The sequence below is a fragment of the Poromitra crassiceps genome, assembly GCF_964638095.1.
Source record: "Poromitra crassiceps genome assembly, chromosome: 7".
NCBI lineage: Eukaryota > Metazoa > Chordata > Actinopteri > Beryciformes > Melamphaidae > Poromitra > Poromitra crassiceps.
The window spans coordinates 9,481,138-9,499,446 of record NC_139628.1 but is presented as its reverse complement, the minus strand read 5'-3'; the positions used below and the strand labels follow the sequence as shown (position 1 = coordinate 9,499,446).

The following is an 18,309-nucleotide window of genomic DNA, read 5'->3' as shown; positions in this document are numbered from 1 at the left end:
GATTCTCATTTGCTCTGACTTTACACTGTGAGCTGTAAGGTCTTATATTGACAGGTGTGTGTTTTTCCCAATCAAGTCCAATCTATATAATTAAGCACAATGAAGGTGTAGGCCCATCTCAAGGATGATCAGAAGAATTGGACAGCACCTGAGTTAAATATACAAGTGTCACAGAAAAGGGTCTGAATACTTATGGCCATGTGATATTTCAGTGTTTTTTTGTAATAAAAAAAAAACGAAGACTAAGAAAGCTGATCATATCACTCCAGTTCTTAAGTCCTTACACTGGTTGCCAGTGTGTCAGAGAATAGATTTTAAAATACTGTTATTAGTCTATAAATCACTTAACGGCCTAGGCCCAAAATACATAGCTGAATTGCTCCCACGCTACGAACCGTCTAGAACTCTTAGGTCAACAGGGTCCAGCTTATTAACTGTCCCTAGGATCAAATCAAATCACGGGAAGGCTGCATTTACCCACTATGCTTCTGCTAGCTGGAACAAATTGCCTGAAGACCTCAGATCTGCCCCAACCTTACTTACTTTTAAAAATAGACTAAAGACTTTTATGTTTACCGTCGCTTTTAACTGCTGACAGCTACTATGCAAACCCAATGAGTCCTCTATAAGTTTGAGCTCTTTCTGCAACTGCTGCGCCTGTTGCTTATTGCACTTTTTATACTCTTTTTTTTAAGTTTTGTTGTGATGCTTTTAAATCTTTTATTTTCCTGTCAACCATTTTATGTGCTTAATGAAGTTGCTTAATGCACTTTTTATACTCTTTTTTTTTTGTGATGCTTTTAAATGTCCATTTTACTCTCTTCTTTTCTTTTATTTTCCTGTCAACCATTTTATGTGAAGCACTTTGAATTGCCTCTGTGTATGAAATGTGCTATACAAACAAACTTGACTTGACTTGACGACTTAAATCTGCAAAAATGTCTACAAGTCTGTGTTTTTCTGACAATATTGGGTGGTGTGTGCATGAACGAGGAAAAAAATGAAATTAATTGCTTTTAGCAAATGGCTGCAATATGACAAAGAGTGAAACAGCATCAAGTCACAGAGACAGAGAATGTCTGCCTTCATCTGTAGAGAAAGAGAGAGAGAGACAGACTCTGCCTAATACTCTCCTTTGTCAGTCCTGTATCTGTGTTCATTTGATGTGAGGGTGCGGCCTCATAACTTCAGGGTAAACAAGTCTCGTCTATAGTGTAACGACAGAGGCCAGAACCAGGGCCGTAGCCAGGGTTCCGAAATAGGGGAGGTCCAGCAAGGGGGCGCCGCCGAAAAAAATTTGAGTTTTTTTTCCCCCCTTTTTAAGCCATATTTAGAGTAATATATCATTTTAAATCAACATTAGGATTATACTGTTGTGATGTCATTATTCAGTATATTCTCTTTCATGTCACCACCTGCTCAGCTCTCCTGTCAACATAATTGTAACTAACAAACACAAACTGTTTTAGCCAAATTCATATCAAAATGACACCTACAAACACAGGTACACAACCCAAGCCGTACACAACACACAAAGTCATCATCGATAATAAAAAAAACATACAGAGGGACATTTATTTATTCCTGATAGGAACGATTGAAAAATAAAATAAAATATATTATGTTGTTTTTAACTTTACACCACCTCTTTTTGTTACTTATTGGGTCATGAAACTGAAACCATGCATATAGCCACCTGCATACCTGACTTTGGGAGCTTGGCAATTGGCATCATGCATGATTAGCCAGTAGCATCCCAACGTGTCACACAGGTAACATTACTTAAGAGACAGACTAGACACTTACTTTCTTGGTTGTTGCTAAAAAATCTGTCAGTGTCACTCACTGTCTGTCGTTCACTCGCTCACTGTTCACTCGCTCGCTCACCTTCAATTATCTCGCCAGGCAGACAGACAGTCATCACTCACCACCATGCTGCTGCTCTCTCGGAATCAAGTTACCGCGGACGCGGCGTCAGATGACTTCCTGCCTGACCTGCCTTTCGTTTCAAAATAAAAGCGATCCCGTGTTTTTCATGCTTTTCCATGCAGATTGTTTTATAAAAAAAAAAAAAAAATTTTTTTTTTTTTTTTCCCTCTGAAATATTAGGGGAGGTCCGGACCTCCCCGTTCTCATAGCTAGCTACGGCCCTGGCCAGAACCCGCAGGGCAGACGCAGTCACCACAGATCAGGTGAAGTAGTTCTACTATGTCCACTAGATGGAGACATTAACCACATAATCTATAGTCAACTAAACAGCAGACCAGAGGGGATCTAAAATATGTCTGATGTCACAGACAGCTGCAATATCAAAACTCTTACTGATGCGAAGCATGTGACAGGAAGTCCATTCCTTCTATTTTATTCCAAGAGATTTTACTATCTTGTGATTACATTGTTTTACTTTGTACTTTGTTTGATCATTTGTTGTATTTTAATGTATTGCCTCATCATGTTGCTGATTGTAACTAGCTTCCCCAGGTTTTAGGCCTAGTCGAGAACAGGAAGTGAAACCTGCTTAAATAAGCACATAATACATTAAATAGCTTATATACATTATATTACATTAAAATGTAATATGGTATAATACAATATAATATTGTTAATAAAGCATAGTTGAACTTGTGTGATAAAGAATTACCTATTAACTTCGTCAATTGTCAAAAGCATCTCATAACAGCCCTATCTGGCAGGGGGACACCTCGCCATTCCGAAGTGTCGGCATTCCGATCATTGACTTCTATGCTTTCGGAGAGGCGGCCCTTTTTATCTCCAAAAAATGTTTCGCCGAGAGGTTAGGTTCTGGGGGAGGTTAGGCTTAGGCGTGGGGGGTGGGAGAGGTTAGGTTTAGGGTTAGGGTCTGGGGGAGGATTCTTTCGCAATGGCGAGACAGATCTCAATTTTGTCGGAATGCCCGTATTTCGGAGTGCCGACATTTCGGAATGCCGAGGTGTCCCCATCTGGCAGTGCTCATGCATGAGAGAAACCGAAGTTTTCCCCCAGAGAGAGAGAGAGACAGAGAGAGAGAGAGAGAGAGAGAGAGAGAGAGACGGGGGAGTGGGCAGACTGGTTTGAATCAGGAAACATCTGTCCACACTTTATTGCAGCAAGTAGCCCTAACACTACTTGACAAGAGCACGGTGAAGAAAAAATATGAAATAGAAAACGTCAGGCAGAGCAGCACTCTAAAGTTTTATCTGTCTTTTTGCATCAGTGACATTTTGTTTTGCCACAGACGCTCATGCGTCTGTGGCAAAACAACCCCCCCCCCCTTCCCCCCATGGGTTTACAATGTGATCTCAAAGTAAGCAGCTTTGGTGCATCTGACTCTCACCATGTCAACACTTGATGGTGCTGTGCAGTCTGCAGACCAGCAAAGCCATGTGTTGTCCCAGACAGCCAGGTTGGAGAGAGCCTGGTGACGCGGGGTTAGGTTGGCAAGGCAACAAGAAAACTCACTGGCCTCTATCTTCCGGCAGGCGCTATCCCCTATCCCCGCTATCCACGGCACCAGTCGCAAGCGCAAATTAGAGCCGTGCCAATTCTGCCAAAAATCATCTGCTCCCCAAAATGCCTGCGCAAACGGGATTTGGGCGGTCTTAACACATTCACTGCCAGCCGTTTTTTTTTTTACTGTAGGTAGCTTCTGCCAGAGGGTTTTTTTGAGGATTCTGGCTCATCTTTCAAGACCCGAGGATTCTTTTCTGCTAAGATTTTGTGAACACAAAATATCTCAAAAGAACTAATAGAATGTGTGCTTTCTCTGTCTAAAAGAGTTAGTTTGTAGAGTTAGTAGTTATGTAGGCATTAGCACTTGAATACAGCATGGTTTCAGCGTCTGAGACTGAAAGCTGAGATAATCGCAGTTTTGTGAAATTCAATCAAACAGGCAGAACAGTCACTTTAACCATTTATTTTTGGCATCAGTGAGACATCAGACATCTAAACAATATAGTTCTGAACCCCCTCTCCTTCAAACTCCTCCCTCCGTGGGCATGTCTCTGGTGGCTTTCAGCAGCGTTTGTCACAAGCGAGTTTCTTCTGCTGCTGCTGCTGCTGCGAGTTTGAGCAGCCTCCCTCCCTGGCTACCCCCTCGTCGGCGAGTCTGGATGGGGCTGCTCGTTTCTTGGGTTTTCGGTTGAGAGCTTTGATGAAGCTTTGTGCGATTCTAGGCTTTATGCTGCGTGTTTCAAAGTGTGTTTTGCACCCAGTCTATTTTTGGAACCCCCCACCGTTGTGCGCCCGTGTGCACCAGCGCGAAAGCGTTTTCGCCTACAGTATGAGAATGAGGCTCGTTCGTTTTCGGTTGTGAGCTCAGCTGGAATGAAGCTGCTTGCGATTCCTTTCTGCTGGTGTTTCAAAGGTGTTTCAAAGTGTGTTGCACCCATAATCTATTATGCAAATTTGCAATCCCCCACCGCCAGCTCCCAAGCGCGAAAGCAAAAGCGTTTTCGCCAATCCATTTTCATGAGAATGGCTTCCTCACACTGCTTTTTGCTTGGCTTCCTCTAGTCTGGAGAGCACTGTCGCCACTTAGTGGGTCGGTGGAATGGGTTGTACACGTTCGGTGGCTCCAATATTTATATAAGAGATGTAAAAGGGTTAGATCAACGTCCCACCGTCAATTTTTTTTTTTTTTTTTTGACGTATCAACTCGTCATTGGCAGTCAACCGTTGGATTTTTTTTGACGTATCAACTCGTCAATGGCAATGAACGTGTTAAATTAACCCACTCATATTCTGGTTTATTTCAAGAAAAACATTTTGGCTAGTGGAAATTCTAATTGGCTGGTAAATTCTAGCAGCCATATTGGCAGGTGGCCAAAAAAGCTAATTTCAAGCCCTGCAGGGAGAGCAAGTGGTGAGATAGGAGTGAATGAGAAAAGGATCAAATATTGGTGTTTAAGACTGAATAATGACATCACAGCTGTTCATTTTAAATGAGTTATTCCTCTAAACCTGACTTCAAATGCCGCAAATTTTTCCGCACCAGCGCCGTTTGGCCCCCAACCCTCAGCAAAATCTGGCGAGGAAATTTTTTTGTGGTCCTCTCTATCATCAAAGTTTCTGGGTTACGGCATGACAATATTTGTTTGGTATTATTTCAATTGTCACACTCATCGATACATATTTGAGGTTTGTTTATTAATTGGGAAAAGGACCACTGGAACAAACGCCACAAACATGATTCGGCTACTTTTTCAATCTGACTGGCTACTCAAAAGTTTGGGGAACTCTCTGATTTAAAATGAGATATTCCTCTAAATTGGGCTTCAAATGGCCAACATTTTCCGCCACCGCCCTTCGGACGGCGGCATCCGTGGGCCCGATGTGATATCCTTTCATGGGGCCCGAAATCCCTGGCTACGGCCCTGGGAGCAATGTCAGAACAGGGAAGGGAGGGGCAGACGGATGGGTGAAGGCTAGGGCGCGTGCTGGCCCGGGCTATGCTTGGCATCACCATGGTAACAAGTCCTACCTGACGTCACCTAGGACTATGGCTCTCGCACAAATCCATCTCCTCTCGTCTACGAGACTTCATGGGGGGGGGGGGGGGGGGTTCATGGGGGTAACATTCAAACACCATCACCTATTTATTTGAAGCTTAGCCCACCTTTAATATGACCACCCAGGATTGTAACAGCATATGATACAAAATTAAGAAATGCATAATATGGCCCCTTTAAACGTCTTTTCAACCTAAAAATGCTCGCTGGGTAAATAGCCTATGTCCATTGTCCAACAAGTTTTCTCAATGAATTTCCCCCTTTGCGATGTGATAAAAGTTTCTCAGTGAGTTATAGGCTAGTTGATTGCCTCAATTAATTATCTGCTAATTATGGAATCAGATTTATGTCACTATGGGAGAGCTCGATCAAACATAAGCACGAGCGTATTATATTGTTTCACATGCGCAAATACATACTCATACCCAATTTTAGCAGCATAATTTGATGTCCTGGTGTGGCAAGGCTGTGCGTAATGACATATCGCGAGGTAAAAACAATGTCCATTGGCTTGGACATATTTTCGACAGGGAAAACAAAAGCATGCATCCCGCACAACAGAGTACTGTCGTGTGCGGTACCAGGCAGGATTGAATGATCGTGATATAGCACCGTATGCACGCTTTGGGTAGCTAGTTAGTATTGGCTGGGATGGTGCATCGCCATTTAGTCACTAACTCCTCCGTCAGGTGAGGCTGAGGGAGCCGAGGGAGGGAGCTGCATTGGGGCAGGGCTTGGTACAGGAGTCGGAGCAGCAGTGCTTGTGGACGGTACAGGAGCTCTAACATTATCCGGAGCCTCTGCTGATGTGCTGGCAGCAGCATCGCTAGAGACAGAAGCAGCACGGGGCTTTGGTATAAGAAACCGATACATCATGAACGCACAGCAGCTGCAAGAGTGTTGTAAGTCGCTTTGGATGAAGTAAATTAATGTAATGTAATGTACGTCAAGCTATGAGCTTTCGCTAGCAGCACAGCATTCACGAACTGAGAGAAAGATGATTTCTAAACTTCTTAGAAAAGTCACCATGGTGTGTGTGGAAGAATAATAATCGCCGATTGGTTCTCTACTGCTGGGGGCGTGTCTTTGGGTAGGGGTCTGCTGACAGACACATCATTTCTCCACAGTTCAGTCTGGGCAGCAGAGGGCGACAGTCGAGTCTGTCTCTCAGAGCTCTGTGTTTCTCAATACATGAGTTGAGAGGACATTGGAGGCGGGCTGAAGCTCAGTGCCCACCCAATCAGAAGCTAGAATCACTACTGGTATTTTCTGTACAATTTTTCCATTGGCTGGGGGTGAAAATAAACATATTTTCCTAACTTTTGATTGGGTGTGCAAGACTCATGTCTCATTTCATTTATTTTTTTCATTTTTCATTTATTTAATGTGACTCATTGACCATGATCACATGGTATGGAGCACAAACAAAACATACAAAAACAATATACAATGGCACACGGCACACGGCATGGCTAGTGCATATGTCATTTAAACAGAGGCAGGACATTCTTCAAAAAAGCACCTAATTTACACATGACTTTTTGTCTGTCTGGTTGTAGTAGTAAGATCAGTTTAAACATAGATGGACGAGTTAAATCATATCTGGGTAAATACCACTCTCTGAAATTCAAAATAATTGCATTCTTGCATTCAAACAAAATATGATACTCGTCTCCCACACAGTTGTCACTACAGAGGTTACAGATCCTCATACTTCTATGCAGTCCTTTATATCTACCAACAACCTTGGGGATTCTGGTGTTATTAACCCTGTAAGACCCGGATATATTTCTACTTGCAAAAAAAATTATTCAACCTTTCTGATGGTGTTGTAGGAGTACTTTGGAGAAGAAAATATAGTGTTTTTAAAAAAAATAGGTTTTTGTAAGGTTTTATGCAAATGTTGTAATATCACAACGTAGGGTCAATCAGGTAGCAGAATTTCCTATAGGCCATTTTTACTCATTGTCAGAATAACATGACAAATGTATATATACTTCATTAAAACAACTTAAGGGTTAATTTATATGGTTATGGTTTATTATTTGGCCTCAGAACAGTATACATTATGAATAATATTTGGCCTCAGAACAGTATACATTATGAATAATAACATCAATGTAAGCCATATTTTTAAGAATTGTGATTTTATTAAAAGAACAACAAAATGATAACAATACATACAATAAATGTACTAAAGAAACCTAATTACCTAATTACTCTGCAACATGTAACAGGCACCCCCCTCTCATACTCCAAGTGACTGCAAATCACTTTGAACACCATTTACAAACAATTGCTTACGCTTATTTGCAGTGATAGTCCCAGAAACAGTTCCTGTGACCTGAAATACACAGACGAACATCACACTTGTGGCATAGTAAGTTGGTGTACCCTGAACAGCCACCATTCCTGCAGCGCCCTCTCTGTGTCTTTCGTGGGAGATGGCCAACTTGGTCCTGGCGCACATCCGATGGCAGGTGTTGACGTGGTGCCTTGGGTGGAGCGCGGTTTGGACTCTCTTCCAGTTGTCTCTTCTGAGCTGAAGTGTTTGGCCGGTTGGGGCGGCTGAATGTCTGCATCTACTGGGCAGTTAGTGGGTTCACTGGGTGGTTGGTTTTCTTTTGACTCCTCTCCACAGGCCTCTTCATCTGACTCTTCATCAGTTTCAGTGAAGTCGATATCCACATCACTCTCTACATTCAGTACCATATCCAGTGCATCTTGTATCTTGTATCTTGCAATGAAGCGAGGCTCTCTCCTTGCTTGTGGCATTCTGAAATGAAAATAAATAAATAACTTTAGTACATTAGTAGTGTTTACACATCTCACTGCAGTACACATTTCACAAGTCACACAATACTGTCTGGCCAACCTATTGTGCTTTGCTTATCCTCACAAAGGGATGATGGTCCTAAGTGGGCAACCCCCACCAGCCCTCACATGAACAATGATGATGGTCCTATGTGTGCAACCCCCACATGAACAATTACCACATGGAATCCTCCAGGAACTAACTTAAACCAACTAAAACATGATTACAAACAGAAGTAGGAACTGATCTGTTGAAAGTGATTACTAAAACATTGTAAGCAATTACATTTTATGCAGTATATTTGGTTACAAATATTATTGGAAATTAGAAATTAAAGTAAAAATGCACATATAGCCTACACTATATATATATTTAGGTATGCAATGTGGGGAAAATACACATATAACTGTATAAATGTATTGTTAAAACTATAAGACTCCCCTTAGCCAGGTATGTAAACTAACAGTACCACCTGGATATTTGCTACCACACTGCCCCACCGTTGTAAAATAGCAACCTCTATAAAACATGCTCTAATTTACATTTGGGGGATATGTTTCACAATAATAACATATGTACATGTTCTAGACATTCTAATGATCACCCAAACAAATATTACAGGCATTTTACTTACTTCTTTGTGAGGAATTCCGTCCAGTGAAAAAGAGAGTTGTTGCTCCGTCAACAATTTTGAAGTTGTGATGTGTCCTGGCCCTGTGGGGGGTACTTATATGCAAATATCCTGGCCAATAGCATTGCAAGACTAAACAATAGGATCCAATGATGATGTTTATGTGAAAAAAGAACAAGAAAACAAATGATTTATACCCTTTTTTTTATAAAATACAAATGTTGTAATATTACAACCGTGGGTCTTACAGGGTTAACCCTGAAGTTACAGATTGCATGTCTATACCTTTGGTTTACATACAGCAGATACTTTTCCAGTTTGAGTTATTTTTTTAATTCTATGTACAAGTCACATGATGTCATGCTTCTGAGCTCACTTTGCAATTTCTGCATAAACTGATCCTTGAGACTTTGCTCTGGGTGGGCATTGCCCACCTGCCACCTCTGCCCATGGCTGAAATCGACCTCGCATATCAAAACTCTTACTAACGTGGAGCATGTGACAGGAAGTCCATTCCTTCTATTTTATTCCAAGAGATTTTACTATCTTGTGATTACATTGTTTTACTTTGTACTTTGTTTGATCATATGTTGTATTTTAATGTATTGCCTCATCATGTTGCTGATTGTAACTAGCTTAACCTAGTCGAGCACAGGAAGTGAAACCTGCCTAAATAAGCACATAATACATTAAATAGCTTATATACATTATATTACATTAAAATGTAATATGGTATAATACAATATAATATCCTTCATAAAGCATAGTTGAAACCTTACCTATTAACTTTGTCAATCGTCAAAAGCATCTCATAACAGGCCTATCTGGCAGTGCTCGTCCATGAGGGAAACCAAAGTTTTTTCCTCAAACCTGCAGGCAGAAAGCAACACAACTGATTATGAACCATTTCTACTATTTTAACATGAACACACTAAAACACAAACATGTTGTAAAAGAGCGTTGAGTTGTTTTGAATGTAAACTTCAGACAAACTGTAAATATATATATTTATTATTTATATACTGTAAACTCAGTAAACTGCTCTTATACAATATCTTTAGGTGGAGAAAATAATCTGCGCAACGACTAACCAGGAAACAACGAAATGAACCGAGAGGGAGGGGGAGAGAGAGAGAGAGAGAGAGAGACAGAGAAACAGAGAGAGAGAGAGAGAGAGAGAGAGAGAGAGAGAGAGAGAGAGAGAGAGAGAGAGAGAGAGAGAGAGAGAGACGGGGGAATGGGCAGACTGGTTTGAATCCGGAAACATCTGTCCACACTTTTTTTTAGAACTTTATTGCAGCAAGTAGCCCTAACACTACTTGACAAGAGCACGGTGAAGAAAAAATATGAAATTGAAAACGTCAGGCAGAGCAGCACTCTAAAGTTGTATCTGTCTTTTTGCATCAGTGACATTGTTTTGCCACAGACGGCTCATGTTTCCTCCCTCCCGCCCCTTCCCCCTATATGGGTTTACAATGTGACCTCACTGCACTCATGACAACTCAGACCGCCGGAGGTTTAATCTCGGAACCTCTGCCCCTGGCATATTTGCGTTCACGCTGCACTTCCCTGTCGGAGGGAAAACCAAGGAGGCTTCTGGGGAGTGGAGGCGGTAATGCAACATTTTGGATGAGATGTGTGGATATGACATCAACTCGGACAAGGCGGAGCTCTGAATGATACCCGAATTTCCGAGCTGTAATTCCGGTCTGGACGACCGTTCAATTCACTTTTTATAGGTCGGAACCCATTTTTTCCGGTGGTCCGAGTTGTCTTGAATGGGGTAAAAAGTAAGCAGCTCTGGTGCATCTGACTCTCACCACCTCAACACTTGATGGTGCTGTGTGCAGTCGGCAGACCAGCAATCTTTTCACCAAAAAGATTATTCCACATCGTTCCCCATAACCTTTACAAGTTAATGTATTACTTCTCCCGTCTTCTGAGCCTAACTCCACCTCCCTTTAAACCAGTCTGAACTCCACCTCCTGTTAAATGTGGAAAAATTCTAAAATTGAAGGGGCTGTGTGACGATCAAACGACCGGTGGAATCCACATCTCTGACATTACAGGAAAAAAAGAGCTCCTTTCAATATGTCAAATAGAGCAGCTTCCTCACGTCCATATAGCCACCATGTGTTGTCTGTAGCTTTGCCTCGCACGCACTCTCTGCCCTGAAGATGAGCTCTGATGCTGCAGGTCTCATGGCCTCATAGTAACCATTTCAATGTGATGATACAAAAATTTTTTTACTTGACCTTATAGCATAAAATGACCTATGAGTGAGCTCTAGCATGATCACAGCCTTAAACTTTCTAGTCCAGAATGTAGCACCTAAAATTGTAAGGGACATCCAGGTACATTGAAGGTAAGTGCGTCTTTCTGAGCCATTTTCAGAAAATAGTGCTGGTCCAATCGTCAACATTGTCAAAATCGCACAAATCTACCAATTTTCAAAAGTTACTGATACAGCATCACAGCATTTTCTTTTTTAAGGTCATGAGTGGTGGTGGTGTTTTGGACATTGTAACTGATGCACTTTATTATTTTAGTTAAAGTAGTATTCTGAAAGAATTGTGCTTCATGGTATATTTACAGTACATTTATGGACAGTGAATTGAAGAATTGGAACAAATCCTCACTCTGTGGCGTTACACCACAAATAGAATTTGACCGCCACAAATAGATTTTGACCGCCACAAATAGACTTTGACTGCCATAATGTATGAATTTCAACTAGTTAATTGCAAACTCCTGCTGTATGGCTTATATAAGTATTGTCTTGGCTGAACATCATTCCAATCAAAGTTAGGAAATGCCATTTTCATCATATTTTAATGTTGTTTATGCCTACAAAGCATGTTACTTTGTACTTGAGTTCACCCCTGGAAGTGATTTGGTCATTGCATTTAAGCCAGCAGTATTCTAACCATAGTGACCTGTATGCAGAATATATATTTTAGATAGACAATTATTTTTTTCATCATTGTAAACCTACTGAACAGTAAAGATGATATTAATGTGATCTGTGTAGTTCTTCATAGATCTAGCCTCTTCATTTTGCACTTGTGCTTACGTTTTCCTTACAATGTTTAACCTTATGGAGAAGATTTTACTTTTATGCAACCGATTAAATTGTATGGACAACTTAACTCGGACTCGTAAGGAAAATCTTAACTTAAGGTGCTTTGTGCAACCGGCCCCTGATCCTAAAACTGCCCCTGTTGATACTGTCTTAGTAGACACCTTTATAAACACATTGTGAATACATTTCTTGTTAAGGAACTTATTCCTAGATAGACCAAATATCTGATTAAATGCCATGACTATATGGTTCCCAAGCAATTTAGCAATTGCATTTTGCAAATGCACTAGTGATGTGTAGTGTTAGTAGTGTAGCCCCTAGAGCAGGGGTGCCCAAATTATTTCCCATGAAGGGCCAAAACTCAATCTGGGTGGAGGGCCGAGGGCCAAAAATAAACGTGGAATTACATTAAAATGTATTGTTTTATAGAAAATTAACATTCTAAATCTAAAATAACATTTCAATATAATAATCTACTTTTTATCTGTTTGGTAATTGTAATAATTTGCAATTGGTTATATATATTTAAAAAAACATCTGCATTTGTGGGGAGCTTAAACATTTAATCAATAAAGACCCAGTTAACTCATTGAGTGCCATTGACGTCTAAAGACGTCAATTCAAATAATAACGTAGAGTGCCATTGACGTCTAAAGACGTCAATTGCGTTTTTTGACAGTGGGACGTGGATAAAAGCCTGATGCATCTCCTGTAAAAGTATGGGGGATTTTGAAGGTGTATAAGCTATTTTACGGACCCATTAGGTGGCGACAGTGCTCTCCGGATTAGAGAAAGATGATAAAAAAGAGTAGAAGAAGCCGTGGGGAAACGGAAACCGATGCATGCTGTAACGTGAACAGCAGCCAATCTGCTCCCACAATTGAGCCTTTCTGTCTCGTTGCGATAGTTTCTCCATATGATTAGTTGCCAGAAAAGGAGCACCCGACACCAGCGTCTTTCTGAAAAGTTAAATTATTCTCAGCTGGAAGCGCTGGGAGCCGGGGCACAAAAACGGCGGAGCGCTGTGAAAATATACGCTGGGTACAGCGCACTTTGAAACGTGCAGCAGAAAATTCGTGCAGCAGAGAGCCACCAGAGACACTCCCACGGAGGAGGAGTTTGCAGTTGAGGGGGGTGGGGCACGCAGGGCACCATACAACACCGACCCAGACAGCAGGCTCGATGGACAGATTGGCAAACACAAGCTAGAATACCTGACGCCCACCAGCAGTAAATCAAGACCAGCAAGAAGGTGTAGGGTCTGCGCACGCAGGGGCCAGCGCTGCTGGTTGCAGCTAAAAAATATTATTTTGCCATCAAAATTCCTTTGTTTTTGCTGTTTTATTGAAGGAAATTACTCTTCAGATATTTGAGGTGTCACTACATCAGAAAATATTAGCTTCAGAGTCAGTGATGTGCTTGAAATGCTTCATTTCACAAAAGGCTCATTATCTCAGGTTCTACAGTAGTTTGAAACATCTGTTTTTGGTGAAACCAACCTATCTTCTACTGCTGATAACTAAAGAAATTGATATAAACTTTTTTTGGTGATGATACAAGAGAGTCTCATCGTTCTTTGGGCGTGTTCGGTGTTTACATAGTAATATCACACAATATTCTGTGGGTCTTGAGAAATCACTGAAAACGCTCTGAAAGGGCTGGCACTGGGAGCGTCCGTTTTCCAGAAATGGCTGGCAGCCAATGAGTTAAAAACAGTTGTATTTTCCACCTTTTTAATCAAGAGAGAAATTTGACTTAATTCACAACTTGAAAAAAGGGTACTTTGAAAATCAGTTTCGTAGTGGCGACGTATATTGTACTCTTTCAAAACAGCCACTCTCTGTCTGCAAATGAGACAAACTGTTGAATTTACTTCGGGAAAAAAAATACTTGTCTTGCCACTCCGTCCTAAACTTTCTTTTGTCAGTGTGCCAATGCTGTGATGATGATCTGTATATCTTGCTGAGCTGGTGTAAAGCCAGTGACTGGGGAGGGATCAAATATCAGAGCTCACCCCCAGCCAACCAATCAGGAGCAATCAATCCTCAGATAGCAATGCCTCACACCGGTGTGATAGAGTCGGGGAGAGAGAATACCAGCTGCACAAAATTAACGTTAATCGTAGATAGAAGAGTCCCGACATCTCCATTCAGGCGCGGACTGCTGCTGCATAATCGGGCACGTCGGGCAACGTGGCCTGGCCTGCAAAAAAAAAAAAAAACTACCGCCAAATCCGTGGCGGGCCAAAAAAAAAAAGAGCGCCAAACTTGGCCCGCGGGCCCCAAATTCGGCACCACTGCCCTAGAGTAATAGATATTACATGTGATTCTTGTACATGTGAACACAAAATTGCACTTGTTTTGTAATAATGCAGAATATTGTGTGTGTGTGTGTGTGTGTGTGTGTGTGTGTGTGTGTGTGTGTGTGTGTGTGTGTGAGTTGAGAGAGAAATATAGCAGCAGCAGCAGCAGCTGGGCTACTGCTAGCTGTTACAGCTGCCGCTCACTGCTTGAGTCGCCTGGCTCTGCGCAGTAGCTAGTAGCCTGCCTGTCATTCTCATGAAGAGCTCAGCTGTCCTGCTTTTAACGTGCATTGCAGCGGCGGATGGCATAAATGACGATGCCATCGTTCAAAACGATGTTTCACTGTAAAACAATCACGATGGATATATTGCTGACATCGCACAACCCTAGTTAATATAGCCTAAAACAAACTAAAACACAATATTCAAAATTAGAATGCCAAAATATTTTCAGACAATAAAACCATAATAAATAAAACAGTGATAGAAACAATACAAATAAATTAGCTCCCCCCTACGACCCCCCTCCCATTTTTTTAAACTTCAGCACAGGATAAACTCAACTCAAGTTAGGTTAGGGGTTAACTCTAACCCTCAACTTAATCATCCTAACCCTAACCCTAACCCAAATCCTCAACTTAATTATCCTAACCCTAACCCCAACCCTCAACTTAATCATCCTAACCCTAACCCTGAACTTAATCATCCTAACCCTAACCCTTAACTTAATCATCCTAACCCTAACCTAACATTAACTCAACACCTAAGGGGGTTGTTGTGACAGTGAGGGAAGGCCGATTGTTTGAATTGTTTACAGAGTTTTAAACATCATCATCATCATCATCATCATCAGTCAGTATATAAATGGGAGCTGGGGCTCTGTGTCTGTCTGTCTGTCTGTCCCATGTCCCACTGTGATGTCATAAATCCCACTGTGACATCATCAGTAATGTCATAAATCCCACTGTGACATCATCAGTGATGTCATAAATCCGGGATGTGTGACATCATCAGTGATGTCATAAATCCCACTGTGACATCATCAGTGATCAGTGATGTCACAAAAAAGAAGTGGGAGTCTGGCCAGGGCGAGGCTGCGGAGCGGCCGAGCTGCGTATGCGAGCTGCAGGGCCAGCTGGGCAAGCTGCAGGGCGGGCGAGGCCGCGTAGCACGCGAGATGCCTATAGTTAAATAAAACAGTTGAAATGAACATGGAGTCTTAATTTATAAAGATGAACAGGAAAAGGAAGATGTGCATGTCAGATTATATCAAAGTATGAATTAAATTGTGCAGTAAATGCTTACACTAGCCTAAATCCATCATAAGGCATCTGTCCCATAATAGCAAACATTTTGTCCCATAATACAAAATGTTACAGAAAAAAGGGGTTTTGGGTCAGTTCACACAAAAAGGGATGCCATGCCTCTTTGGAATAATGATGTAACCTTCATTCCACTTCAGAAGGTTAGGTAACATCTTGACTATTACAGAAATGTATCATGTGTTTGGCTTTTTTTAAATTCATGGCAAGAAAGCTTCCACAAGGAGAAAAGTCAAAAAGTGTCCCATAATACCTTAAAGGGGCCCTATTATGCATTTCTTAATTTTGTATCATATATAATGTTGTTACAATCTTGGATGGATATATTAAACATGGGCTAAGCTTCATATAATTATGTGAAAGTGTTTTAATGTTCTGGTTCTGGTTCATAGTTTTGGTGACTTCAGGCAGGACTTGTTACCCTGGCAACAAAGCGTTGCCGCCGGCGCGCAGCGCGCGCATGCCCTAGCCCCCACCCTTCCCTGTGTTTTGCTCCAGTACACTGCCCACACTGCCGAATTGTCACCAGGCGCTCTATATATATATATATATATATATATATATATATATATATATATATATATATATATATATATATATATAATAGATAATCTATCTCTCTAGATAGATAGATAGATAGATAGATAGATAGATAGATAGATAGATAGATAGATAGATAGATAGATAGATAGATAGTCATGCATAACAGAAACATATAGGCGATCTCTGCTTTGGCTACTAAATTTGATAGTTGTAAAACAATTACCGGTATATCTATATATAGATAGATAGATAGATAGATAGATAGATAGATAGATAGATAGATAGATAGATAGATAGATAGATATATAGATAGATAAGACAGACAGATATCTGCTTTGGCTACTAAATTTGGTAGTTGTAAAACAATTACATAAACGAGCAAGGGATTGTCAAAACGAATTTGACCATCGATAACAAACGTGACTTGGGCGTAACAAGCAAGCTATCAATTGATATATCAACATCCCCCTAGCTATCTACAGCTCCGCTCGGCCCGGGCTGTGCCGGGACATTTCCTTCGGCGGCTGGCCGAGCAGGGCATCACGTACCGCGGCCGCCGTAACGTTACGCCCCGGGGTCCGCCCGCTATGCCGACGTTATGTTTAGGCGTGGGGGTGGGAGAGGTAGGTTTAGGGTTAGGGTCTGGGGGAGGTTAGGTTTAGGCGTCTGTCTGTCTGTCTATCTATCTATCTATCTATCTATGTAGATAGATAGATAGATAGATAGATAGATAGATAGATAGATAGATAGACAGACAGACAGACTCGCTTCTACAGTGCTAGCTCTCTGGGCTCTCTGAGGTTTGCAAACACAAACTTCCTCTCGCTGACCGCCTGGAGTATTTCCCGGAGGGTGGGGGTTCTTAAAGGGACAGGACCTAAAACAGAGCGTTTCAGACAGAGGGTGAACTGAAGGGGGCAGTGAGAGCCAGTACAAGATAAACTGAGTTTTTTCAACTATGAATGATGCAATAAGTTACTCTACTGGAGGCCAACAATAAAATAATAATACATTATATTAGCAAAATATGGGCCCTTTAAGTCACCCCTATATTTTATCTCTCCTCTGAAAATCAGTCTGTCTTACAGATTATCGTGTTAGACCATCACTAATAGATTCATCATGACCTTATTTGGCTCAGTTGCACAGTCTGTGAAAATGGCCACTTCTTAGTTTTAGCATTTAGTTCCTCTTTTTCAATGCCAGCACTTTCTGCTTGTGTCAGCAAATTTAAGGCTGTTTTGCTTAACTTCCTCTTTTAACTTGCCGATCACGGACCAATGGCAGGCGGACCTGCGGCTCTGGTTAACTCCCATCTCACGTGAGGTGTGGAACTTAAGACTCAACCCACTCTGCTGATGAAAAATCAAGATGGTGATGGCCAACGTTTGAACTCCGCCAGGGAGAAGAAATTTAATGGGATAGCTACATCCATATTATTTATCTCTATGGTGTGAACCCTGTATACTGTATAATCTATGCTGCTAAAGAATATGTGGGCTAAAGCTAAACAATGTAATTGAATGGCTAGCTAACTGAAACCACAATATCACAAGTCACTTCTCCAACCAGCCGTTTATTGTGGTAAAACAATGGGTAAAACACAATAGCAGGTCTTCTGTTTCATGCCAAGCTAACACAAGCTAGATAGATAGCTAGATAGATAGATAGATAGATAGATAGATAGATAGATAGATAGATAGATAGATAGATAGATAGATAGATAGAGTACTCTATTCATCCCCGTAGGGAAATTCTGGTGTTACAGCAGCAGTAGCATCAATGACAGCAACAACTAATTAAACAATAAAAAGTTACACAAATTCCCGTAGGTAAGGTGCAGAGCAAAAACAGCAGTATCAACATATTGCTAGAAAGAAGCAAGAAACAATACAATATGTAAATATGCAAACTACAATATATACAACTTTACTTCCACCGCCGTTACATATTTCGTTTCCCGGAAACTGTAAGTATATTAAATAATACTATTATTTCTATGACTAAAGCTGTACACTGTTTGATTATTTATATTATAATTGCAATGACTATGCCGTACCCTGTATGGTGTATTATATTACATGGTAATATACAACACGTTCTCACT

General features: G+C 41.2%; 1 protein-coding gene across 1 annotated transcript in view; it reads right to left on the bottom strand.

Moving 5' to 3' along the window:
* LOC310779399 (NLR family CARD domain-containing protein 3-like) overlaps nucleotides 1-10,043 on the bottom strand; it is a gene marked incomplete at its 3' end in the record, with an annotated part of 274,039 nt that extends 263,996 nt beyond the window's left edge. The window contains exon 1 of the mRNA XM_083639934.1: nucleotides 9,993-10,043. The remainder of the gene's footprint in view (nucleotides 1-9,992) is intronic.
* Between the last annotated feature and the right edge of the window lie 8,266 nt (nucleotides 10,044-18,309).